The following is a 26,037-nucleotide window of genomic DNA, read 5'->3' on the forward strand; positions in this document are numbered from 1 at the left end:
GATACATCACATGTTCACACTGACAGAACCACAGGCACATAGACACAGGCAACAGAGCATGCACAATATCGGCACTAGTACAGTGTATATCCACCTTTCGCAGCAATGCAGGCTGCTATTCTCCCATGGAGACGATCGTAGAGATGCTGGATGTAGTCCTGTGGAACGGCTTGCCATGCCATTTCCACCTGGTGCCTCAGTTGGACCAGCGTTCGTGCTGGACGTGCAGATCGCGTGAGACGACGCTTCATTCAGTCCTAAACATGCTCAATGGGGGACAGATCCGGAGATCTTGCTGGCCAGGGTAGTTGACTTACACCTTCTAGAGCACGTTGGGTGGCACGGGATACATGCGGACGTGCATTGTCCTGTTGGAACAGCAAGTTCCCTTGCCGGTCTAGGAATGGTAGAATGATGGGTTCGATGACGGTTTGGATGTACCGTGCACTATTCAGTGTCCCCTCGACGATCACCAGTGGTGTACAGCCAGTGTAGGAGATCGCTCCCCACACCATGATGCCGGGTGTTGGCCCTGTGTGCCTCGGTCGTATGCAGTCCTGATTGTGGCGCTCACCTGCACGGCGCCAAACACGCATACGACCATCATTGGCACCAAGGCAGAAGCGACTCTCATCGCTGAAAACGACACGTCTCCATTCGTCCCTCCATTCACGCCTGTCGCGACACCACTGGAGGCGGGCTGCACGATGTTGGAGCGTGAGCGGAAGACGGCCTAACGGTGTGCGGGACCGTAGCCCAGCTCCATGGAGACGGTTGCGAATGGTCCTCGCCGATACCCCAGGAGCAACAGTGTCCCTAATTTGCTGGGAAGTGGCGGTGCGGTCCCCTACGGCACTGCGTAGGATCCTATGGTCTTGGCGTGCATCCGTGCGTCGCTGCGGTCCGGTCCCAGGTCGACGGGCACGTGCACCTTCCGCCGACCGCTGGCGACAACATCGATGTACTGTGGACACCTCACGCCCCACGTGTTGAGCAATTCGGCGGTACGTCCACCCGGCCTCCCGCATGCCCACTATACGCCCTCGCTCAAAGTCCGTCAACTGCACATACGGTTCACGTCCACGCTGTCGTGGCATGCTACCAGTGTTAAAGACTGCGATGGAGCTCCGTATGCCACGGCAAACTGGCTGACACTGACGGCGGCGGTGCACAAATGCTGCGCAGCTAGCGCCATTCGACGGCCAACACCGCGGTTCCTGGTGTGTCCGCTGCGCCGTGCGTGTGATCTTTGCTTGTACAGCCCTCTCGCAGTGTCCGGAGCAAGTATGGTGGGTCTGACACACCGGTGTCAATGTGTTCTTTTTTCCATTTCCAGGAGTGTATTTTGTTAGCGCCCACCTACACAGGGAGAAATGATCGTCATAACGAAACAAGAGAAATTAGAGCTTGCGGTCGTTTTTCCCGCGCGCTGTTCAAGAGTGGAACGGTAGAGAAGTAGCTTGAAGATGGTTTGATGAACCTTCTGCTAGGCACTTAACTGTAAAATGCACAGTAATCACGTAGCTGTAAATGTAGACGTAGATGTGTGACTGTTCTGTGCCAGATGAGCTGGGCTGTTGTCGTGGAGCACAGACACCGCCTTGAACAACTTCGCTTCGTCTCCACAGCCCTCTGAACATCGTAGTTGATTTCAGTAGTATGCGCCTTACAAGCATCATCTCTTAGCAGCACTTTAAGGCAAGCCCGTTGATGTTGGATCTTCGCTTTTGACGGCGGTGGTGAATCTACAAGTTTCCATTTTGTTTTGCACCTTTTTCCGAAATTGATAGTGTTACATCCAGCACTCGTCCGTGATTTGGGGACTAAAAAAAGTCATGAAGATTGTTCTTACGCTAGTGCAACGTTTCTGTCGCTTCTTCGCCTCCGTGAGCTTCCTACTTGGATGTGAGCAGTTGTGGAGCTCAGGGGTCAGAAACTTCCGTGATTTTCAACATGTCACACGAGAAGTAGGAAAGTGGTCCGTGACTTATTTACACCTTATCCACTATCGCTTCGATTGTGAGACGCTCTTACGATTCCTGTTTATTCTCACAGAGATGATCTACAAGTTCGTTCTTCACCATTGTCTGCGCCACCCAATCAATGCGTCACATGCTGCTCCATTGTTGCTATACACCATCGCCAACTCAGCGTGGATTGTTTGTAGCGTTGTTACACTTCAATTGCAAGCCTAATACATACATTAGCGAAACTGTATGCTGCGAAAGTTGCTACCGTTTGAGAGCTGGAACGACACTAACGCTCCAAGCGGTGAGGAAGCAGTCACATGCTTCATGAGCATAATGTTTGTCTTTAATTATTTTTCTACGTATTTAACTGAATAATTACTATATCTTGCGTTGCATGCACTAGTAAATTATCAAGAGGCGTGAAGTATCATAAAATACGTAAGAACAGCCGGATCTCAGTAATTCAGTGCCGGGCAGTGTGGCCGTGCGGTTCTAGGCGCTTCAGTCTGGAACCGCGTGACCGCTATGGTCGCAGGTTCGAATCCTGCCTCGGGCATGGATGTGTGTGATGTCCTTAGGTTAGTTAGGTTTAAGTAGTTCTAAGTTCTAGAGAACTGATGACCACAGATGTTAAGTCCCATAGCGCTCAGAGGCATTTGAATCAGTGATTCAGTGACGTAAGCGACAATTTATTTGTGAAGAAATATTTCTATTTAAGTAGTGAATGTTCTTTTGGACATGTCCTAACAGACACCACTCCTGTAGATATATATGCTCCGTGAACGCCAATATGGTCATTCAGTGCAGAGCACTCTTCCCCCGACCTAGTGCAGGACTTCGCGTGATGCGGTGAGCAGGGAGAGGAAAAGGAGCTAGGGAACGCTACGTAGGTACTTTACGGCAAGTGGGAATTTAGATTAAGGGGAGAGGTGTGCTTGGGTAGTCCGTGCAGTGCTGTTCGACCACTGCATCAATGTGCCGTAGGCGGTTAACGTATCTGCCTAGTATGTAGGAGACCTAGGTTTGAACCGGACTTTGGTACAAATTTTCGTTTGTGATCAATGAATTCTTTCATTGCCCGAATGCTGCAGAGATCGAAATTTCTCCTTCCTGAACATGAAGAGGTATTTTCGAACATGTGCATAACTGCAGCTTACACCGCTGGAAGTAATAAAGCAAAAACACATATTCAAATGGTTCAAATGACTCTGAGCACTATGGGACTTAAGAGGTCATCAGTCCCCTAGAACTTAGAACTACTTAAAGCTAACTAACCTAAGGACATCACACACATCCATGCCCGGGCAGGATTCGAACCTGCGACCGTAGCGGTCGCGCGGTTCCAGACTGTAGCTTCTAGAACCGCTCGGCCACACGACCGGCTAAACACATATTCCATGCATTAGAACCATATATCTCTGTTATTGTCTGTTTTTGTTATGATAAGCACTTTACTTGACACGTAAATTTTTTGTATAGCGTCTAATGATTCGCCCATTATTACACTTCACTCGACTTTCAGATACCCTAATATTTTTGTGAACGTAATCAGTGTTGCTTCAAAAGGAAATGTGTTGTATTTTCCTGTCGTTTGAGGCTCAAATGTGGCAGTAGATTCTTTCCGTTTGTGGCTCAGATGTGGAAACAATTGTGGAATTAGTTTCTCTTGTGTTGGGAAACAGTTTCATTACTTTTGACGATTTATTATCATTTCAGTACGATTTCACTTTAGATACAGTTTCGGTGGCTTGTTCAGTATGTTAAGTTGCATTCCATACAAGTTTACTACGTTGCAGATTCACTTCAAATCGTTCAAGTGGCTCTGAGCACTATGGGACTTAACATCTGTGGTCATCAGTCCCCTAGAACTTAGAACTACTTAAACCTAACTAACCTAAGGACATCACACACATCCATGCCCGAGGCAGGATTCGAACCTGCGACCGTAGCGGTCGCTCGGTTCCAGACTGAAGCGCCTAGAACCGCACGGCCACACCGGCCGGAGCAGATTCACTGATTTGGCTGGAAGTATAGTGAACCAAACTTCCCGTTGTTTGATAGGTATACGTCGTCTTTCTGGAAAAGGACAGGTCTTCTGCTATCTCGTAGATATTTTTTTTAAAAAGAAAACGACATTCTTCAGTAAAAATCTGTAGGCTAGAAGAGAATCGTAAAAAAACTGTCCTGAAATGTAGCGTTTCATACGTCCCAGGCTCCTTAAGAAAGTAAAGGAAGGCAGGTGTGGTGCCATTTTTTTTTATTTTTTGCCCATTTTTATGGCTATCCCTATTCTAAAACTATGTTTCAGATCAATATAAACCGTACTGCTCACACTCATCGGATATAGCATTCAGAAGTGTAGCTTGCTGGTGGATTGGCGCGATGCTGTCGCAGTGTAGTGACTGTTGTGTTAAACTGTGCTTTCACCAACGTTATCTCTGGCGGTGTGATACGGGGATTTCAGTACGTACCACGACTGTAAACATGCGCCTACTGTCAACCAAAAAAATTTATAACACAGCTTTATGTTTTCGAGGTGACAATTAAAACTTGACGACTGTCTGCCGCTCTGCACTGCCACGGCCACGCCCCTTGCGCTGCAGCGCTGAGTGACGTTTTGAGTGGGGTGGGCAGGCGCCGTCAGTGTGTCAACACGTCGCAGCCTGCGAGGCCGCGGACTGTGTGTGTGTGTGTGTGTGTGTGTGTGTGTGTGTGTGTCTGGACCGGCAGACGGCACACACGTGGCTCACCTCTGCCATCGATCGCCACTAATTGCGCTGTCTTTCCGGTCGACACGTGCCGAAGCGCCGCAATAAGCGGGCGTTTTTCTGTCTGTGCGCGGACAGCTGTTAGTCCGTGTCTTACCCCGGCCACGTACTCGTCGATAGCCGTAGCACAGTGTATTTTCTAGAAATTTCTTTCCTTCTCTTCGCTTGTTGTAAGAGATATAACGTAAATTCTCCCGTCGCTGCTACGGCTAAATATTTTACAGTAGAATAATGAAACACTCTCACAGACAGTAAAGTTAAGTAATCAAAAGGAGTGCTCTGTCCTATGTCGAAGCTTCGTTTATGTTCGTGTCTCCGACGAAATTTAAATGATTTAGTCGGTTAATATCTACCGGGTGATTCAAAAAGAAAGAACAGATTTCGATTGTTTATTGCAGACAAACTACACTGAAGCGCGAAAGAAACTGGTACAGCATTCGTATTCGAATACAGAGATATGTAAACAAACAGAATACGGCGCTGCGGTCGGCAACGTCTGTATAAGACAATAAAGTGTCTGGCGCAGTTGTTAGATCGGTTACTGCTACTACACTGGCAGGTTATCAAGATTTAAGTGAGTTTGAACGTGGAGTTAAAATCGGCGCACGAGCCATGGGACACAGCATCTCCGAGCTAGCGGAGAAGTGGGGATCTTCCCGTTCGACCATTTCACGAGTGTGCCGTGAATATCAGGAGTCTCGTAAAACATCAAATCTCCGATATCGCTGCGGCTGGAAAAATATCCTGCATGAACGGGACCAACAATGACTAGAAGAATCGTTCAACGTGACAGAAGTACGAGACAGAAGTGCAACCCTTCCGCAAATTGCTACAGATTTCAGTGCTGGACCATCAACAAGGGTCAGCGTGCGAACCATTCAACGAAACATCATCGATAAGGGCGTTCGGATTCGATGGCCCACTCGTGTACCCTTGATGACCTCTCGATACAAAGCTTTACGCCTGGCGTGGGCCCGTCAACACCAACACTGGACTGTTGCTGACTGGAAACAAGCTGCCTTGTCGGACGAGTCTCGTTTCAAATTGTTTCGAGTGGATGGAAACATGGTGACTGGAAACATGTTCCCTGGTCGGACGAGTCTCGTTTCAAATCGTATCGAGTGGAGGGACGTGTACGGGTATGGAGACAACCTCATGAATCCATGAACCTTACATGTCAGCAGGGGACTGTTGAAGCTGGAGGAGGCTCTGTAATGGTGTAAGACGTGTGCACTTGGAGGGATTATGGGACCCTTGATGCGTCTATATACGACTCTGATAGGTGACACGTACGTAAGAATCCTGTCTGATGACCTGCATCCATTCATATCCATCGTGTACTCCGATGGACTTGGGCTATTCTAGCAGGACAATGCGACACGCCACAAGTCCAGGATTGCTACAGAGTGTCCCCAGGAACACTCTTCTGAGTTTAAACACTTTCGATGGCCATCAAACGCCCCAGACATGAACATTGTTGAGCGTATTTGGGATGCTTTGCAACCTGCTGTTCAGAAGGGATCTCCACCCCGTCGTACTCTTACGGATTTATGGACAGCACTGCAGGATTCATGGTGTCCGTTCTCTTCGGCACTACTTCAGACATTAGTTGAGTCCATGCCACGTCGTGTTGGGTCACCTCTGTGTCCTTGTGGGGGCCCTGCATGATAATAGGCAGCTTTACGAGTTTTTTTGGTTCTTCAGTGTATAAAAGGCAGAAACACGTTGCACGTATCACTGGACAGAGGAAAGTTCAGAGTTTTGGCACAGCTGCGTTGTTCTTTGTTTGCAGCATCATGGCCATTATACGACTAGAGATATCATTTTCTGTGTTGGAATCTGCGCGAAGTCAATCGACTGTTGAAGTGCAAAGTGCATTCCGCCGTCGATTCAGCAAGAATCCTCCTATGCGCATAGACTGGCATACAAAATTCTTGGAAGTTGGTTGCATGTACAGAGGGATTTATTGGGTAAAGTTAACCGCCATAATGTACGAATTTGGGAGTCAGAAAAACCGGGCGCTGTCGTCGGACGTTAAAGAGACTCACGGAAACTGATTGTGCAAAATGGGTTGCTTCCTCAACTTCCCGAAGATTCCAGTGACTTTTGTCCATGATGGCGCACTTTCATCTTGAGATGCGACGTTATCTTTACATCATCTCACAACGTTGCATCGGAAGAGGTGGATAACAAGATCTTGTTCATGGCTTTCTGCCACGCACGTCTACATCTATATCTACATCTACATCTACATTGATACTCCGCAAGCCACCCAACGGTGTGTGGCGGAGGGCACTTTACGTGCCACTGTCATTACCTCCCTTTCCTGTTCCAGTCGCGTATGGTTCGCGGGAAGAACGACTGTCTGAAAGCCTCCGTGCGCGCTCTAATCTCTCTAATTTTACATTCGTGATCTCCTCGGGAGGTATAAGTAGGGGGAAGCAATATATTCGATACCTCATCCAGAAACGCATCCTCTCGAAACCTGGACAGCAAGCTATACCGCGATGCATCGCAGAGCGCCTCTCTTGCAGAGTCTGCCACTTGAGTTTATTAAACATCTCCGTAACGCTATCACGGTTACCAAATAACCCAGTGACGAAACGCGCCGCTCTTCTTTGGATCTGATGAAAATATCGAGCATATCCGAGATGCGTTCACACGGGGCCCTCCGAAGTCCACAAGACGGGCAGGTCAGGAACTTAAACGTGCTCAAACAACGTTGTAGCGTATTTTGAAATGACGCCTGCATATCAAGCCTTACAGCTTGCAGTCACTGCAGCAACTGCGTCCCAGCGCCCCTAACAGAAGGTATGAATTTTGCATTTCAGTTCTCCAGAATATGGCAGAGGACACTTTTTCCGAACGACTCATCTTTTCGGAAGAATCGAGGTTTCACGTATCGGATAAAGTACGAATCTGGGGGCCAGAAAAACCGGGCGCTGTCGTCGACCGTTAAAGAAACTCACGGAAACTGAATGTGCAAAATGGGTTGCTTCCTCAACTTCCCGAAGATTCCAGTAACTTTTGTCGATGACGGCGTACTTTCACCTTGAGATGCAGCGTTATCTTTACATCATCCCACAACGTTGCATTGGAAGAGATGGATAACAAGATCGTGTTCATTGCTTTTGGCTTCCCAGTTCACTCAACCTTGTACACTGCAATTTTTTTCTATCGGGATACATAAAAGGCAGAGCCTTTTTACACCTATGGCAGCTCCTCTTTAATAGCTGAGAAATCAAATTGCTGAAGCTGTCGATTCAATAAACAAGGACCTGTCGGTTCATGTGTGGAATGAAACGGACTACCATTTCGATGTTTCTCGAGCAGTGCATTGTGCTCATGTAGACTATGTGGTATGGTGTCTGTGCGAACTTAAAACTTTGAACCTTCCTCTATCCAGTAGCATGCGCAATGTGTTTGCGTCTTTCATAGTTGGTCCGTAATAAACAACTGAAACCTGTTCGTTCTTTATGAATCACTCCGCATAGTGCATAGAGTAGCCAGGAGTTGGCACATTTGATGCTAGTCTAATATTCTTTCAACTTTCAAAACTCAGATAAAGAGTATCTTTGTTCTCTATATGGTGAATTTCATTATCATTGTTTAGTGTGAATTCGGACCTTTCTGGTTTGTAATTCCTCCAGTTAACGTTTCTGCTGAAATAAACTTAAGATACTTTTAATGAAACAGTCCACACACACAAAAAGAGAAAGAGCCTGCTAACCGTAGCTGGGATGAAATAGCTCGTGAGGTCAGGAGCTATTATTCACTGACGAGAATGAGTATCCGTCGATTGCGTTTTAAGTCCGTATTGCAGATTCTAGTTGCACAGTCACCAGTCGGCAATTCTCCCCGGCTATCGTTCACGTTAGAAGATGTATTTAATCACAAGGAAAAATCATCGTTTGAAGTTACTCTCACCTTCTTTTATTTCAGATAGGAGTCACAGTTATCACGTTGTACATCAGCGTACTGTTATTCTTGTTAAATACCGTCCCAATACGGACAGTTGTTACTTTTTATCTCCCTTAGGTTAACCTTCTTCCCATAACAAACCAGAGCAAGAGACATCAATAATCGCATATAATTTGTTAACAGTCACAGAACTTCTAGCGCCACGCGCTATTCCAGCTACTGTCCATTAAATAATGTGTCTGCCGCGAATTTTATTATATGACATATTACATTAGCACGTGGTAGTGAAATGACTACCTATAATATTTATATAATCAGGTGAACTGCGATTATAATTTACCCTTATTATAATTTGTATCTCTTAGAATCGGCTTGGCTATTATGTGACATTATCATTATTTATATTTCACGTATTGAACTTACGACGTGCCCGAGAGCAAATGCTCTAGGCGTTATAGATCATGACCGATACACGGAGCGGGCTCGCGCTCACGCGCTCGTGTGTGTGTGTGTGTGTGTGTGTGTGTGTGTGTGTGTGTGTGTGTGTGTGTGTGTGAGGGAGACAGAGAGAGAGAGAGAGAGAGAGAGAGAGAGAGGAGGAGGGAGGGGGAGGAGAGACGGAGACGGTGAGAGTTGAATACTGTGATATGACTTAAGTATGTTATCACGACACAAAGTCTGTAGAGATAACGAAGGCCGACGAGCTAACTGTGTAGTGTTGATATAGCGTGGTTAGGACGTCAGATAACACAGTGAGCCGTTGAACAACATAATGAGACAAAGCAGAACATTACCAGCAGACATGCACATTCAGTTTGAAGTACGCATTTTATCTGCCTGAAAAAACTCAAGTTCTAATTAAATTATCCGGTTTCTCTTATCTTTCAGTTTAACTGTTTTCGAAGTTACATCACTAATAAGTTAACCAAGCTGTGGATGTCCTTTCACTCCATCCTGAACACCAATAATCGATACACTTTCTTGACCAATACTAGTATTTAGACTGTAGATGACGATATATTCAACCATTAACTGTATTTGGGTTGCAAATAACGGTGTACGCCACTCTTCGTGTAAATAGGTAATGCAGAATGTGAATAGTTGTTGCCTCCTAAAGCAAAATGCAAGGAAAGTTTATCAAGCACATACTTTGTATGGGCCATATCGTGAATCCAGAAACAACATTCTTGGTGGTATAGTCACAGAGACAATGAGCACCGAAGGGCTACCAGTGTTGTTAGGCACCCAGCCTTCTGATATGACAAGCTCATCAGGAAATCTCGATTACAGCCGTTGATGACATGCTATTAATTACGCCTATCGCGCCATTCGATTTGACCCCGAACGTAATAAATTAAGGCACAGTGGAGTCTCGTCAGAGAGCGACGGAAATTATCTGTCGCCATATATGTCCTATCTGATTGGAGATTGCAGATTGCTTTTGGTGCGATAAAGGTCGGGATGTGGCTATTCAAAACAAGTTGAAATGTTTCTTCATAACACGTGTAGTTAGCTGTTTTTGTTTCTGTTATTCATGCTAATGTTAACTACTTCTTACACCTTTGCTAATCTGGTTAACGGAGGTTTTCGGAAATGATGAGCGTACACGCTTTCTTACATTACACAGAACTGAGGCAGAAAAATTCTGAATTCCGAAATATAGATAAGCTCTGAAGTTCAAACATGGTCCGTAATCACACATCAACCATTTTACTTACGGCGTCTGGGCACATTAATTTGTAATGCGATGTGTTTTATGGTCAATGAGACAAAGAAGGAACGATCGAGGGAAGAACAGAGTGTGACGTCCCGTCTACGGTGTGGTCAGCAGAGCCTCAGCACAAGCTCGGTTTGGGGAATAGTGAGGAAAGAAACAGACCGTGCTCTATCGATGGAAACATCGCAGTATTCTCTTTACATTGTGGAGGACGGAATGGGCATTTAACCGCTGTCGTTCTGAATACGTTATACAAGTCCATTGTCTTATCAATGTGCCACCTCGCTCAGTTATCAAAAAAAGAAAATATCAAGAGGGGAATATATAGTTGAAGAAAACTTTCTTCTATAAAATGAATGTAGTGACATTAAGCGAAAGCAAGTTTGTGAAACTATACTTTCGGTGTAAAATGTTGACAGAGGGAAATCTTTAAAGATGAAACTGTCGTTTGAACTCTACATTTACATTTAAGCCCCACAATGCATTCTACGGAGCGTAAAAAAGTATGCTTCGTCCCTTTCCTCTTCAACTCGCGTGCAGGAAATATACGGCCGTCAGAATGCTTTCGTTAGTGCCTAGACCTCTTGTTATTTTTCGCTGTGGACCTTGTTTTTCCTGGCCTTCTTCAGGGGATCGACATGTTAATCTGGATTTGGTTAATGGTGGAGGCTGCCCGGATGCCCTTCCTGAGGGCGCGTTCTTAATTTTCGGCAATTTATAACTGTGAGCGAAGAAAGAGGCATTTGAGCACTAATCGGTTAAAACGGCGTCCAGGCTATAAAAAGGCCATAATAGACGCAAAAAATTTTGTACATGGCTGCACGTTCAGAGACCGTGAATAGTTACAATTGAAAGAGAAAGAGCCCTCGGTAACTATATTTTTAACAAATTAACCTGGTTTCAACACTGTTAGGAGTGTCTTATTCAGAATTTAAAGCAAAGAATGATCTATATTCTATAACATGGTCACAGAATAATGACTAAAAACGTATGATAGGGTATAAGTACGGAATCATCATAAAAGATTGACAGTACTTATATGTCATTTATAAAATAATAACTATGCCAAAAGGGCATTAGTCACAAAGCTATTGAAGATAAAGAAAACTGTGATGGCGAGCCAGTAAGGGCTGCTCGTTACTTGCGTGGTGCAGGTACTTATACCCTATCATACGTTTTTAGTCATTATTCTGTGACCATGTTATAGAATATAGATCATTCTTTGTTTTAAATTCTGAAGAAGACACTCCTAGCAGTGTTGAAACCAGGTTAATTTGTTAAAAATATAGCGACCGAGGGCTGATTCTCTTTCAATTGCAATAATAGATGTGTTAAGAAAGCCACAGGCAACGTTGCGGCTACTGAACCTGCCAATGGAATCACTGTTAGATATTATCAAAACTGAGCAATGGTTGATAGTGTAAAGAACAGTCAAAAGGAAACAAGATAGGAGGGAAAAAAGTAAATAAATGTTTACTATTTCGTAAATAGTCCCTATAACTGTCAATACATTTATCCCACTGTGAGACAAGACGGTCAGTGCCTTCATGGACAAATTTTTACGGTCGCGTACTGAACCATGATTGTACCCAGACGTCCTCACCTTGATCCGAAGCAAATCGATGGCCACGAACGTCTTTCTTAAGGACTCCAAAAGTATGGAAATCGCACGGGGAGAGATCGGGACTGTATGGCGGATGTGTGAGGGTTTCCCAGCGAAACTTCTGCAGCGCACTCGAAACGACTTTGGAAAAATGTGGGCGGGTATCAACCTGCAACAGAATGATGTGAAAGTTCTTGAGCCTTTTGAATTGAGGAGGACTTCCATTTTTGACAAGTGTCCACGTACCACTGTACATTAATTGTGGCTCTGTGTTCCGGAAAGTCTGTCAGCAGCAGGTTGACGGACAGCATCATGCTATTGCAGGTTAATGCACACCCACAAGTTGCCAAGGTTATTTCCACTACGGTTTAGACGTTTCGCAGGGAAGCACTTACACATCCTTCATACAGTCCTGATCTCTCCCTACGCGATTTCCATATTTTTGGAGCCCTGAAGAAAGACATTCATTGCCGTCGGTTTGCTTCGAACAAACAAGTGCACGTTTGGGTAAGTGGATACAATCATAGTCCCGTAGTCAATCGCAAACATGTTTCCATTAAGGCACTAATCGTCATGTTTCACAGTGGTATAAAAACCTTGGGACCATCTGGGTGGGTGATTACTTTTAAAATAATAAACCGTTTACTTACTTTTTTCCATCTGATTCGTTTTCATTTGACTGCCCGTTATACAGATCAGTTGTTTTGATTTTGCATAGTAGAAGTACATCTCGACTGTGCAGAATTTCTCTGATGTAGGAATAAAGGAAATTTAAACAGTGTGTTGATCGTTGGTGAATAAATTCACTACAAAAAAATCATCGAATATAATGCACCTGTGTCAAGCTCAAACAGAGATAAAAAGTATTATGAAGTGTTCATGTGCCACTGTAGTTTATTTAGAATATATGAACTGCCCACACTGCTACGGTTTATACATTACCATAAGGATCATAGGATGACAAAGTGCCGTCCCCTGGACCATTGCAGGAGAAGATGACTGCTGCTGACGAAAACATCATTGTAACTAGAATTGGTAGCCACGTGAAGGCAGATGCAATAGCCCGAAACCGGTGATGGCATTGGATTAAAGCATTTTAAAAGTATTGTGGTTGGTTGCGTTACACACCCACAATCGTTAATCCGCCGTGGGTAAAATCTACATCTACATCTACATACATACTCCGCTATCCACCATACGGTGGTAGCGGAGGGTACCTCGCACCACAACTAGCATCATCTCTCCCTGTTCCACTCCCAAACAGAACGAGGGAAAAATGACTGCTTATATGCCTCTGTACGAGCCCTAATCTCTCTTATCTTATCTTTGTGGTCTTTCCGCGAAATATAAGTTGGCGGCAGTAAAATTGTACTGCAGTCAGCCTCAAATGCTGGTTCTCTAAATTTCCTCAGTAGCGATTCACGAAAAGAGAGCCTCCTTTCCTCCAGAGACTCCCACCCGACTTCCCGAAGCATTTCTGTAACACTCGCGGGATGATCAGACCTACCAGTAACAAATCTAGCAGCCCGCCTCTGAATTGCTTCTATGTCCTTCCTCAATCCGACCTGATAGGGATCCCAAACGCTCCAGCAGTACTCAGGAATAGGTCGTATTAGTGTTTTATAAGCGGTCTCCTTTACAGATGAACCACATCTTCCCAAAATTCTACCAATGAACCGAAGACGACTATCCGCCTTCCCCACAACTGCCATTACATGCTTGTCCCACTTCATATCGCTCTGCAATATTACGCCCAAATATTTAATCGACGTGACTGTGTCAAGCGCTACACTGCTAATGGAGTATTCAAACATTACAGGCTTCTTTTTCCTTTTCATCTGCGTTAATTTATATTTATCTATATTTAGAGTTAGCTGCCATTCTTTACATCAATCACAAATCCTGTCCAAGTCATCTTGTATCCTCCTACAGTCATTCAACGACGACACCTTCCCGTACACCACAGCATCTTCAGCAAACAGCCGCCCATTGCTATCCACCCTATCCAAAAGATCATTTATGTAGATAGAAAACAACAGCGGACCTACCACACTTCCCTGGGGCACTCCAGATGATACCCTCACCTCCGATGAGCACTCACCATAGAGGACAACGTACTGGGTTCTATTACTTAAGAAGTCTTCGAGCCACTTACATACTTGGGAACCAATCCCATATGCTAGTACCTTAGTTAGGAGTCTGCAGTGGGGCACCGAGTCAAACGCTTTGCGGAAGTCAAGGAATATGACATCCGTCTGATACCCTTCGTCCATGGTTCGCAAATGACAGTGTTTAAGTTAATCAGGTGTTGCTTTGTGGAACTGTAACGCGAGCACGCGAGAGGTAAGGAATGCGACGACGATCTGTCTGTTAAGGTGTAGATACCACATAATTCCGGGGAACAGCAACAGGCTGCAACCCTCAGCCACTTGTACAGCTCCCAACGCACTTCAAAGCGGTGCCGGGCCGCGGGCTGGGTCCACGGAATTCTAACCAGCCGGTCTGGACGGAAGCCGGCACTGATTAACGATGCCTCCACTGGCCAGACTCGGAAAGCGCTCGCACTTCCAGCTATTGTTCGCGCAATCTCCCTTTTCTTCTCTTATCTCGAAGTCGCTCATTTCGGAACGTACGTGATCACTTAACGTCGTGCACACTCGAGTATACTAGCAATAAATTACGTAATTCGCCAGCCTTCTGATAGAGATGTTCCATGCTTGCTCTCCGCAATTCCTTGTTTCTCTATTTTACCGCTTCTCCCTCCCTATCGTCTCGATGACTTCAACGATATAGCGCGGAATGGACTGCGCAAGACACCCCTAGCGTTTGACAGCTAGCTTCACCTAGCATATCGCAAGTCACCGATATTTCACAGAAGAGAGTCACGAGTCGTGTGTCATTGTTGGCTGCGGTGTGGTCAGCTGCCTAATTCCTTTGCACATAATGGTTCATCTACTCGCGATGTGTCAGAGTCGTGTCTCAAGTGTACTTGCTGAGTGTAGTTAACTAATGGATGTGTATGTAGTGCGGTGCAGTGTTTGCTAATATAGGGTGTTTCAGATAAGGGGTTTTTCTCTGTAAATTACAAAATAATAAATGAACTGAATATTTTCTCACATACGTAAACAGAAACGTTGCTCTTTCCACGGGGCCGTGAACATGCAGGGGGCGGACAAAAATATGGAAACATTACAAACACAACACATTACCACGCACAATTTTTGTAGGAAATCGTTGGCATTCATAACATCTTCTAGTAGTCTCGGAATGCATAAATACAATTTCTGTGTGAATTCAAACGAATCTGATACCAAGGTAACTATTATGATTGACAAGATAATGATCAGGCACCCTTTTCTCCAAGGGAGATCACAAATTCTCAATAATATTGACATCTGGTGATTGTATTGATGAGGGGAGATGCGACAGTTCAACCTCGTGCTCCCAAAACCAGTCCTGGTTGGGATGTAAACTCGGCCAGAAGTTGGAAACAGTGTGAAACAAGACTCATCCGACCAAATGACATTCTCCACTGTCCAGGTTTTATTGCTTTGGCGCCAAGTTTTCCTGTTACCGGCTTTAGCATTACTGGTGTGCGATGTTCGAATTCCTTCTCGCCGAACAATTCCCAGCTCCGTTCGTGTTGTTTTGTTGCTGGCAGGGTTCGCGAGTGCGACGTTCTGCTGACTACTGATTGTCACGATCACTCAACACACATTTTCTTCCGCATTGTGACTTCATGGTTGATGTTTTTCCACTTTCCTCTAATGCGGTTTATCTTCGATACGGCGCCTCTTGAAACTCCAAACACTTCGACTACCTTGGTTACAGAACCATCCACCATACGAGCACCAACAATTTGGTCACGTTCAGAGTCACTTGGCTCCAACAAAACTCACTCACAGCTACCCAGAACACTGTTATGATCACGACTGATGCTTGCAACGTACTGAGGACATTGCACGGGTCCCGCTAGTGGTCAAGTAGATGGCAAATGGCTCTGAACACTATGGGGCTTAACATCTGGGGTCATCAGTCCCCTAGAACTTAGAACTACTTTAAACCTAACTAACCTAAGGACATCACACACATCCATGCCCGAGGTAGGATTCGAACCTGCGACCGTAGCGATCGCGCGGTTCCAGACAGTAGCGCCTTGAACCGCTCGGCAACAGCGGCCGGCGGTCATGTAGAATAGTGCAACCTGTACCATTGGCTACCACCTGAATTTATGTAGAAGCATATATTTCTCGTGGTATTTCCACATTTCTCTCCAACCCCCGTAATTTATTTAGGTATTTTCCAGAGAGTTACAGCAACGAGTTACAATTTTCTAAATATAATATTATTTTTTACCGCGAATAACTGATTACTTAAACTAATTGTGTACAAATCAGTTAAAAATGTAATAAAATTTCTATCAATTTTAGTTAGGGACTTATAAAAGGATGGGTGTATAACACGCTGTGTCATGAAATTTGATGTTTGGTTTGAGGGCGCTCAATTGCGCGGTCATCAGTGCCAGTACGAAGTCCCAATTTTCACACAGTCCACTTTCCCTTCACAATTCAGTCTAGTACTCTCACAAATGACGATGATGAGAGGATGAGAACAACACAAACACCCAGTCCCCAGAGAAAAATCCCCAACCCAGCCGGGAATAGAACCCGGGACCCCGTGATCTAGAGGCAGCAACGTTAGCCACTAGATCGCGAGCTGTGGATGTGTGATGGAATGACAAGCTTCCTCGATGCGCTGTTTAAAGTCATGCTCAGTTATATTCTACATCGCTGCCGTATACAAAGCAGGTCGGAATGCACCCAGAAACAAGGTTCGGTCTGCTATGGATATTGTTGACATGGAATAAACACGGCATATGCATCTAACGAGAACGTAGACGCTGATGGTCGGCGAATGCCGATATGAAATCAATGGTGCAGCCACGGCTTATGGTATGCGATATGCTGGTCTAAGAGCTCAGTCGCGTGTTACGTTTCTAGGGTACGTTTACGCTGCACCCTCGCTACTCGCAGATGGCGCAGGAATCTCACTTCTCGCCGGAAACCTTTACGATGTCACTGTTTACATTGCTAGTTGAGTGAATTACTTGCAGTGTGCGAAGCACAAACTATGTTCCCTATGCGTCACCTGACTACAATAATACTGGCCCGTTCGTTCCAAAAATGAGATTAGGTAACGAGAAAGAATAAGAGGTATGGATGCACCCTTTGAATGTAGACCGTCCACACTGCACATATTTTCACCAGTTCTAGCAACAGCTCATGTTTTTGAACCAGAATAGTTATGGCATGAAGATTCGATCTGAAATTATTAACGTAATTATTGTTGAACAGTAATTCGTACGTATAATCACACCGAGGGAATATTTCTTCACCTTTTATCCACATCTACTTCACATACTACATTTGCCACGTGTAGATTTTCATGCTGATATTCTAATAAAAAAAAGAAAAAGAAAAGAACTAATTTCCAATAGTTATTACGCCTAATGATATCCATTACGAAACGGTTACGGTAATCTGTATGCCCCAGGTTCCAGATAGTTATGCGTCCAAAAACGGCTGAATAAACTGCCTGTGTAAAATATTCATTTGTAATTATGACAACATTACTGTCTGAGTATGGTGATTTCATTGGTAGGATGCTGGGAAAATGCAATTAGTCTATATAGGAGATTGCTTACAGAACACTAACGCCACCCATCCTAGAATACAGCTTAACTGTGTGGGATCCATACCAGGTAAGACTAACAGCAGAGACAAAAAGTATACGAAGAATGGCAGCACCAGTGGTCACATGTTTGTTTGATCACCAGAGAGCATTAGGAAGTGGATAAAAATCCGAGCTGGAAGATACTTGAAGTTAGACGCACACCAACCCTCGAAAGAGTACTTACAACGTTTCAAGTACCAGTATTAAGGAATATAGTACAGCTCTTTACGTATCGATTTTTCAGTGATCTCGAAGATAAGATTAATCTAACTGCTACGGTGACCTTGAAGCAGCCAACCACGGAACAAGTTCCAGGACACGCGACGACGGTCGCTTGACACCATCGCTTGCCGAGGTTCGTAGCGAGCAGCGACGGCGCAGGTTAATCCTCCGGTATGACTCCGTGGACGCGTTTCACCACTGCGGCGAGTAGCGAGCACCGAGGCGGTTCCATAAAAGCACCATTACCTGCTGAATACCGACTTAGAGAACAACTAGTTTGAGGAGATGCAGCGTAATTTGTGTGGTGAATAGTCGCGGTCACAAGTTTAACACCTATCACTTGTCACCCACACAGAGGCTGCATGGGAAGATGGGCCATCAGTAATTTCACTCTGGGCCCCTTACAATGTGTTGTGTTCCCTAGCGAACGCATCTTTACAGTTTGTGGTGGAGAGTACTCCGTCGTCAGGCCATAAGTGGCCCATCGGGACCATCCGACCGCCGTGTCATCCTCAGTTGAGGATGCGGATAGGAGGGGCGTGTGGTCAGCACACCGCTCTCCCGGTCGCTATGATGGTTTTCTGTGACCGGAGCCGCTATTATTCGGTCAAGTAGCTGCTCAATTGGCATCACGAGGCTGAGTACACCCCGAAAAATGGCAACAGCGCGTGGCGGCCCGGATGGTCACCCATCCAAGTGCCGGCCACGCCCGACAGCGCTTAACTTCGGTGATTTCACGGGAACCGGTGGATCCACTGCGGCAAGACCGTTGCCTTTGTGGTGGAGAGAACCGTCATAATATACAATACTGGGCTACAGAAAGTCCTAAGTTGTTGCGTTATGTCGATCGTCAGAGGAAGCGGTCCATTGACATCTGGTGTGGAATCCTTGCAGATGAACGCATGGGCTCACAATGCTTCAAAGGTAATCCAGCAGGCGGGTCGTTTCAGCTTTTATAGTAGACACTTTAGGTGATCTACTCGAAAATGTCGGTGTAGACGTTAGAGGCAGTATGTAGATGCAGCATAGTGGACGCCAAGCCTATTTTGTGCGTGACGTCATGCAAGCATTTGACAACAGATTTCCTAGGGCGCCGTGGTCCTCAGGAATGGCCCAACCCGTTCCCGAATGTAACAACAGTAAATTTCTTTTTACTGGGATATCTAAAGAATCGTGTTCATTTCACTGAATCCACATCCCCAATTGATTTCAAACACCGCATCAAGGAAACTTGTCACACCGTGACACCATCAAGTTTATGTAAAGCTTTGAACTTTCCTAGCGCCATAACTAAAAAAAAAAAACTAAACTCCTCCCGAACAGGCCATGAAGGCCCAAAGGTACTGACTGGCCGCCGTGTTATCCTCAGCCCACAGGCGTCACTGGATGCGGACATGGAGGGGCATGTGGTCAGCACACCGCTCTCCCGGCCGTATATTAGTTTCCGAGACCGGAGCCGCTACTTCTCAATCAACTAGCTCCTCAGTTTGCCTCACAAGGGCTGAGTGCACCCCGCTTGCTGACAGTGCTCGGCAAATCGGACGGTCACCCATCCAAGTGCTAGCCCAGCCCGACAGCGCTTAACTTCGGTGATCTGACGGGAACCGGTGTTACCACTGCGGCAAGGCCGTTGGCAGCTCCCTGACTAAAATTGACAGAAATTCGGTTTAAATTAATTTGTACATAGTTGGTTTATGTGATCAGTTACATGACAAAAAAATAATCGACTATTAAAACAAATTGTAGCTCGTCTGCAGAATGAGTGACGTTTCTTACTTTTACCATCAACAGTGTCGCATGGTCTCACTGCATTTAACCAACACTGACGCAAAGACTGCTAATCGGAAATTTTGGGTGACAGTTGGACTACAGGTGGTGCATAAAGTCTTGAATTTGCATGTCCAGTGAACAACTACTGTCTCTTGTGAACGCTGGATGATGAAACCTGTACGCTGTTGGGTTAAACCTCTACGTAAAGGGCTTGATATTTTGACGCACTATTAACTGGACAGAAAGTATAAAATGCTACATACATCAGCAGATTTAAAAGAGGAAACGGTTCCAGATGGTCTATAGTCAGAAGGCGCACGTGAAAATAATTAATCGGAATTTATTTCTGTATCATCAATAACGATTTAAATCTGAAACAGTTGTCCCCGTTAATATCAGCTGAAATTAGCGGAAGGTAACTAATAATCGTAGCTTCACTCCCGATCTGCAATCATGAGGATAGTATCCTGCTAGTCCTCGTAAGGCAACACCTTAGGAAAGTCCATTTGGTTTGGTGTATTCTGGACAAAACGGCGGAGTCATCAAAATAAATTACAAAAGCCGTTCAAAATTTGATGTCGTCTCCTGAGCAGCGCGGGGTAGACGTCCGGTCTTAGGCGCCTTGTCACGGTTCGCGCGGCTTCTCCCGTCGGAGGTTCGAGTCCTCTCTCGGACATGTGTGTGTGTGTGTGTGTGTGTGTGTGTGTGTGTGTGTGTGTGTGTGTGTGTGTGTTGGTCTTAGAGTAAGTTAGTTTAAGTTAGATTAATTAGTGTGTAAGCCTATGGGCCGATGATCTCAGCAGTTTCGTTCCATAGTACGTTACCACAAATTTCCAGATTTTTTCGTCTCCTGAAAATCGAATTCAAAATTTGGTGTCGTCTCCTGAAAATCAAATTTACTTTAGACCAGCGTGATCCCGGTGCCCAGCCATTACGGAGACAGGCAAAGACTGAGGTGTTCGGGATAACGAAGAAGGCGCATCTACCCGTGTCTGTCAATTGTGTGTAGACTTTAGGAATTGTCACAAAGAGCCGAACAGAAACTGAAGTACAAATGTTGCTCTCGGCATTGTATAGTACCTAAAGCGAAATATGAAATACTTACTGCACGGTGGCCATTTTATTCGGACTAGCTCAATCCAATGTCTGTAGTTTTTACATCCACTTGGCGCTGTTGACAATCGTGCAATTCCAATTAAGGTTACGCTTGTTCGAGCATTGAAACAATGGCTTCTGAGCGGCCAAGTTCCTTATGACTGCGGGTGTGGCATTCTTCCTTACACCTGGACTTGTGATAGTTTTCATCTCGTGCCTCTGAGACTGCCAGTACAGGATCTGTAGCCATCACGGCTGGGCGCCACGTCTTTCACGACGGTCTCTTATCTATAAAGGATTTGCTCATTAGTGGAGTTTGCGTAGTAGAGTGCGGCCTTACACTTTGCCTTCATTTCGGCGGCCTGTACGTCCGACGTCCTCATTTTCTTTTGTGAGGGAATCCAACTTTTGCTATCCTACAATTTTGAAGCGCGCTTATTGCCTTATAAAAATTACGTACCGTCTCCTTCCTCGTCTTATGCTGCAGCACTCGATGTATTGTATAATGCAGAAGATGGTTCAAGCAAACGTTTAAAAGCTTTCTTAGCTTATAGAGGACATTGAAGTAGGTCATTTGACGTAGTGCACTGAAGTACACAGAAGTCGTGGAAAGCCTCTTGCTTTTTTTTACACTAAGACGTGCAATTGACAGTGTTAATTTATTTCTTAATGCAACGTTCTGAAACGAAGCTGTGACAAAATCAGCAGAAGTTAGCGGCATCCTCTACATGACCACTAGTGGTTTCCACATACTGTACTCGTTAGAGACCTTGCGGAACTGGCCCTTTCAGATTTCCTTAATACCTATGGGATTTGAAGGCTGACATTGGAACATTAATTTTCCTAAAGCGGCACGACGGAAGTTTTAAAAATATCCGAAAAAATTGCGTTGTAGATTGAAAGATATCCAAGTGCTTAATTACGAGTACATAACCTTTCTAGCTAATTAACGTATTCGTTCGTAGCTGCGTGTGTTGCGTAATAGACTTTTAATCGTAAAGTCAGTATTCGATCCTCGCTAGTGCCGCATTTTTTACTGTTATTTAAGTTCTATATTAAAAAAATGGACATCTTAATTAACAAATACTGAATCTTAAAAAAATTGCTCTGAGCACTATGGGACTTAACAGCTGTGGTCATCAGTCCCCTAGAACTTAGAACTACTTAAACCTAACTAACCTAAGGACTTCACACACATCCATGCCCGAGGCAGGATTCGAACCTGCGACCGTAGCAGTCGCGCGGTTCCGGACTGCGTGTCTAGAACCGCGAGACCACCGCGGCCGGCTACTGAATCTTATTTTTTAAATAAATAATGATCTTTTTTTACTAACGGTCATATGAAAATGAAAATTTGAAAAATTACATACATTAATAACAAAGTTCAGTCTATAGAAATTAAAAAGTTTTTTAGTTTCTATTCTATGTGTCGCTTTTGCTGTCCGATAATTCTGATGCGCACTTATTGCCTTATAAATCTTCATTATGAGTACCCACAATTTAATCTGAACAGGAATTAAAAAAGAAAATGTTTTTATTAAGAATTATGATTCAGTATTTCTTAAGTAGCATTTATATTTGATAATAAATATGGAATTAAAGTACAGGTATAAATCAACTAACGATTTTACGATTATAATTCCATCACTCTATCAGTTTTTCGAGAATTTCGTCGTGCTGCCTTTAAGAAACTAATGTCTGCGCACTGACTTTCAAAACCTGCAAGTCGGAAGTAATCCGTACGTTCCTCTTGTAAGTGAAAACCGTTAGTGTTTGATTGAACTGTTTCTCGCGCTTTTCCAGAATCGTTGCAATTGCTGTATTGCTCGGCGCGAACGAAGCACAAACTCCTCCGTAGCTAGCATTGGAGAGAAACTCGGCTGCGTCCGTTTCAAAGGAACCATCCTGGCTTACACCTTAATCTTTTTAGTGAACTCGGGGGAAATCTGAATGTGGGTGGCCAGAGTGGGATCCGAACCCAGCTCCTCTAAAATGCGAGATAAGTGCCTGGATAAGTCCACCACCTAGCTCGGTCAGTCAGAGTTTGGAAACTTCTATCTCAAGATGCGAAAAATACCTGTAATCTTATAAAGACCCATTGTTTTCGAGACGAGTAGTTGAACAGCTGTGCTACCTATATTAATTCGACGGTGATTCGAATGAGTTACCTTTCACACAAAAGATTACTGTATCTTTTGCGATAAACCATCGTTCTCATAGAGTGACAGTTCAACAGTACGAAACTACTAACCGGAGAGACGTGCGACTGTTGACAGAAATAAAACTTATATTAAGGAGGCTGTTTAACTTTTGATTATATGTGGAAGGAGTGGATTTCGCTGTAGTGAACTGACCAGGTACTACATCGTTCCTTTACTGGCAACAGCGTGACTACTGGGATAAAACTACTGCAGAACAAAGGACGGAGCGCTATCGGTACACGGCGCGGCGCGTGTTTTGCGTCAGCTACCCAGAAAGTGGGCGTGGCGCCCACCGCCCACTCGTTGCTGCAGCTGGCGTGTTGCACCACGGGGCAGCAGCCGTTAGCTTAATATTCTCACACTAAGGCTGGCTTTTATTTCCATAAAAGTTCGCCAAGTGGAATTAGTTCACACAGGAGAAGTTGCAGCTTTTATACTTTAGACTTCTAGCTTATTAAGGACCCTAGCAATAAAATGCTAACAGTAGACAATAAAGGGACCATCGTACGATATTTTCGAGGCCACGTAAATAGGGTAGTAAGTATGTGCTGAGATGGCAAGGAGAATCGGAGACGATATGGTTACTTACAAACAGTGACTGTAATTATGTTACTTCCTGTGAAATCCACCCCTGTCCAGTGATACAGTTTTTCAATTTCCATCGATAAATTATTCATTATTCTGAAGATTTGCTGTTAAAGACACACAGCTCAACTAGGAATGGCTGTATTGAGGGTGGTATGGCCTTGTCTCCAAAATACATGTGAACTTGCTCATCCAGTCACAAGGGCATCAACAGTTCAACGTGGAACTCGAACTTTTCACACCCACAAAACAATGTTAGCGTGGGCCACTAGCTTGTAGGAAAGAAATCCAATGACCTAGCTGGGACAGAACCTAGATATTATTAATCCATCAGTTAAGCTTAATGTTTTGTTTTGGATAGACCCAGTCGAGCCAAACCAAACCAAGCCAAGCCAACCAAACCATGATCAATCAAGCTGGTCCTCTTCTGTGTCTTGGAGGTGATACATATGGATAAGAAAGTAAAGAACCTCAACCTGCGTGAGGAACTTGAAAAAATAATCCATTGGATTAAGTTTGATAATGTACTTAATATACAAACCGGCGAGGATGGTAATACCTTCTTCGATGGTTTTTTAGATCTTTTTGAAGGCTGGCGCTAGTACGATAAATGTGAACGATTTGGCACTGATAACTATTAATATAGTCTTTCTCCACGCTCTTTGTAACATCTTTGGAATGTATATCGTGGAACGGCTGATGGCTCAGTGCAGTCTGTCAGACCCGTTGGCCTACTTATGTTTACGAACTAGTTGCGCACGGAGAGACTGCTGATGTTACCGGTGTTCACCGCCTCGCGGAAGCAACGCTTTGCAGGATGTGCGGTAACATGGATAAGCGTAGCAGGAGATAACGTGTTGCAGTTTGAAAGTAAGACGAAGATTTCATGTCGAATAATTTTATTTGTTATTATATTTTAAAATCGAGTGCTTTTGAAGCAGACAGCCAGGTGATGGGAGCCTGACTCCGGAAACGCGTTGCTGTGCACTATATTTCTAATATTAGTGGTTGCATGGTAAAATATTACCATAACAACCGCTGTCACCGGTTCTTGAGAGGGGCAATATTATAAATTACAAAGCCGGCCAATTGTTTGGCTCCTACATTGTTTCCGTACGTACTTCTATACACTGAAGATTCATTGAAAACACTGAGGTAACAGAATTCATGGGATGCACATATACAGATGACGGTAGTACCAGGTACACAAGGTATGAAAGGGCATCGCACTTGCGGAGTTCTCGTTTGTACTCAAATGATTCATCCCGCGCGACGGGAATGAAGAGACTTTGAACGTGGAAGAGTAGTTGGACCTGGACGCATGAGACATTCCACTTCCAAAATTGTTAGGGACTACAGTATTCCGAGACCCACAGTGTCAAGAATGTGCTGAGAATACCTAATTTCAGGCATTACCTCTCACCACGGCCAACGCAGTGGCCGACGCCCTTCACTTAACAACCGAGAGCAGCGGCATTTGCATAGAGTTGTCAGTGCTAACAGACAACCAACATTGCGTGAAATAAGAGCAGAAATTAATGTGGGACGTACGAGGAACGTGTCCTTTACGACAGAGCAACGAAAGTTGACATTAATGGATTACTGCAGAAGGCGATAGACGCGATTGCCTTTGCTTACAACACACATCGCCTGCAGAACCTCTCCTTAGCTCTTGACCATACCGGTTGGACCCTAGACAATTGGAAAACCGTGACCCGGTCAGATGAGTCCTGGTTTCAGTTGAAAAAAGTTGGTGGTAGGCTTCGAGTGTGGCGCAGACCCTCCGAAGCCATGGACCCAAGTTGTCAACAAGGCACTGTGGAAGCTAATGGCGGCTCCATAATAGTGTGGATAATGTTTACATGAACTCAACCAAACTGTTTGCAGCCGTTCATGGACGTCATGTTGCCAAAGAACGACAGAATTTTTATCGATCACAATGCGCCATGTAACCAGGTCACACAACGCAGTGACCGACGCTATTCACTTAACGACAGAGCGCAACGGCGTTTGCATAGAGATGTCAGTGCTAACGGACAAGCAACACTTCGTGAAATAACGTCAGAAATGAGGACAGTTCGGCGAAATTTAGCGCTAATTGGCTACGGCAGCAGACGACCGACGCGAGTGCCCATGCTAGCAGCATACCACCTGCAACGCCTCTCCTGGGCTCACAATCTTATCTGTTGTACCCTAGACGGTTGGAAAAAAACCGTGGCATGGTGAGAGAAGTCCCAATCTCAGTTGGCAAGAATTGATGGCAAAGTTCGAGTGTGGTGCAGATCCCACGGAGCCGTGGGCCCAGGTAATTGACAAGGCATTGTGGAAGTTGGTGGTGGCGGCATAATGGTGTGAGCTGTGTTTATATGGAATGGACTGGGCCCTGTGGTCCAGCTGCACCTATCATTGACTGCAAATGGTTATGTCCCGGTAACTGGAGACCATTTTCAAC

At 44.9% G+C, this 26,037-nt stretch overlaps 1 protein-coding gene and 2 pseudogenes across 1 annotated transcript in view; 1 reads left to right on the forward strand and 2 right to left on the reverse strand.

Annotated features, from left to right (window-relative positions):
• Positions 1-26,037, forward strand: part of LOC124595148 (rho-related GTP-binding protein RhoE-like) — a 316,233-nt gene that overhangs the window by 122,964 nt on the left and 167,232 nt on the right. The gene's annotated exons all lie outside the window — the stretch shown is intronic.
• Positions 18,591-18,708, reverse strand: LOC124596892 (annotated as a pseudogene).
• Positions 19,452-19,569, reverse strand: LOC124596875 (annotated as a pseudogene).

The sequence above is a fragment of the Schistocerca americana genome, chromosome 2 (genome assembly GCF_021461395.2).
Source record: "Schistocerca americana isolate TAMUIC-IGC-003095 chromosome 2, iqSchAmer2.1, whole genome shotgun sequence".
Taxonomy (NCBI): domain Eukaryota; kingdom Metazoa; phylum Arthropoda; class Insecta; order Orthoptera; family Acrididae; genus Schistocerca; species Schistocerca americana.